The sequence below is a fragment of the Oratosquilla oratoria genome, chromosome 39 (genome assembly GCF_046742065.1).
Source record: "Oratosquilla oratoria isolate Oo_2021 chromosome 39, ASM4674206v1, whole genome shotgun sequence".
Lineage (NCBI taxonomy): Eukaryota > Metazoa > Arthropoda > Malacostraca > Stomatopoda > Squillidae > Oratosquilla > Oratosquilla oratoria.
The window spans coordinates 1,365,001-1,367,500 of NC_134815.1; positions in this window are offsets into that span (position 1 = coordinate 1,365,001).

Here is a 2,500-nt window from a genome sequence, read left to right on the forward strand (position 1 = left end):
ATAATAATAATAATAATAATAATAATAACAACAACAACAACAACAACAACAACAACAACAACAATAATAATAATAATAATAATAATAATAATAATAATAATAATAATAATAATAATAATAATAATAATAATAATAATAATAATAATAATAATAATAATAATAATAATAATAATAATAATAATAATAATAATAATGATAATAATAATAATAATAATAATAATAATAATAATAATAATAATAATAATAATAATAATAATAATAATGATGATAATGGTAATGATATTGATAATGATAATGATACTGATAATAAAGATAATGACAATGATAGTGATCATAACAATGATAATAATAATAGTAATAATGCTAATGCTAATGCTAATGATAAAGATAATGCTAATGATGATGATAATGAAAATAATAATAATGATACTGATAATAATTATAATGATAATCATGATAATGATAATGATAATAATAATAATTATAATAATGATAATAATAATTATAATAATAATCATGATAATAATAATAATAATGATACTTGTCATAATAATGATAATAATAATAATGATGATAATAATGATAATAATAATGATAATGATAATGATAATGATAATAATAGTAATGATAATAATGATAATGATAATGATAATGATAATGATAATGATAATGATAGTAATGATAATGATAATGATGATAATGATAATGATGATAATGATAATGAAAACAATGATAATAATGATAATAATGATAATGATAATAATAATAATAGTAATAGTGATAATAACAATAAAAATAACAATAACTATAACAATAATAACAATAATAATAATAATAATAATAATAATAATAATAATAATAATAATAATAATAATAATAATAATAATAATAATAATAATAATAATAATAATAATAATAATAATAATAATAATAATAATAATAATAATAATAATAATAATAATAATAATAATAACAATAACAATAATAATAGTAACAATAAATACTAAATTTTGCACCTTTGAATCAATCAACTTATAAACTAGGCCTACATCACTAATATTCAGAACCTCATTAGTCATATTTTCATTAGTTATTCAAGATTTAGAATTAATGAATATTTAGTTTGAGAATGTGAATATTCATATATCAAGTTGAGCAAGACTAATCTTCAAAACGCTCTTTATATAAAATATATAAATAGAAAATTGTCCTAAATGATAAATAGAACTTTAATGCATAACCCAACTTCTGATTTGATCAAACAAAATTGGCTGCTGTTGGTAACTATGATAACGACAATTCTATGCATGACTGGAAGCAAAGAACTCATAAACTCCTAAGGCCTGACTTGTACGCTTATATATCGCGTGGGTAGTCACCCGTGGTGCGTAATTACACTGCACTGCACTGGACTGGGTTAGGTTGGGTCAAGCAGGGTCGCACTGTCATAGGCGCGTCAGGTCTAGCCATGTGGGCGACAACGTGTGCTCCACGCCACGTGGTTGTCGCGGTTTGTATAATTTAAGGATTCCTTTACTAAAACACTTGGCGTGTCTACGAGGTCTTCGGTGACGTCTCTCCATGTAAAGCCCAGTAGTTTTGAAATCACGTTTATCCATTCACCATCACGCCAAGAGAAATGGTCAGGAAGTGTCTCTCTATTACTGAGAGTCAGTTTTTATATATAATGCTGTTTATCAGCATCATTGAGTTCTTTGAAAGAAGGTTACATATTCACGCAGTCTTTCTTGTTTATCTCGTAGCCCCGCGTCGTCTAATGCCTCTCAGGATGCGCACGCATCTTGTTTACAACAACTACGTCATGCAAGAAAGGATCTATTGTCTCTCGCTCTTCTCGTTCTCGCCCTCATCGTCTTCCCTCCCTCGTCTCTTCTTAACCTTCAACCTTATTCACTGCTGTTGGCGATTTGAACATTTGCTCATATAACAGGGTTAAGCATCGTCTTCCCTTGTCTCTTCTTAAGCCTCAAACTTATTCACTGCTGTTGGCGATTTGAACATTTGCTCATATAAAAGGGTTAAGCATCGTCTTCCCTTGTCTCTTCTTAAACCTCAATCTCATTCACTGCTGTTGGCGATTTGAACATTTCCTCAAATAAGAGGGTTAATCCCAATTTGAACAAACCCCTGTCCTTGGACATATCTACGAAGCAAAAATTAAATCCCGTCGAACTGCTGTTCTCGAACTTATCTCTTATCTACAAAAGAAATCCAGTCAAACTACTGTCCTCGGACTTGCCTACGGTAAAAAGGAAAACCCCTTCAAGTCAGTCACATTGGACTTATCTTAAAAAAAAGAAAAAGACAAAAAAAAAAAAAAAAAAAAAAAAAAAAAAAAAAGAGTGAGAGAGAGAGAGAGAGAGAGAAGAGAGAAAGAGGAAAAAGAGATGGGGGCTGACTCTCTAGTAACGGCAGAACATCATATTCGTGTTTGGTGTTACTCGGAAGTAATACAACACTTTTTGCACAGTTGGCTCCA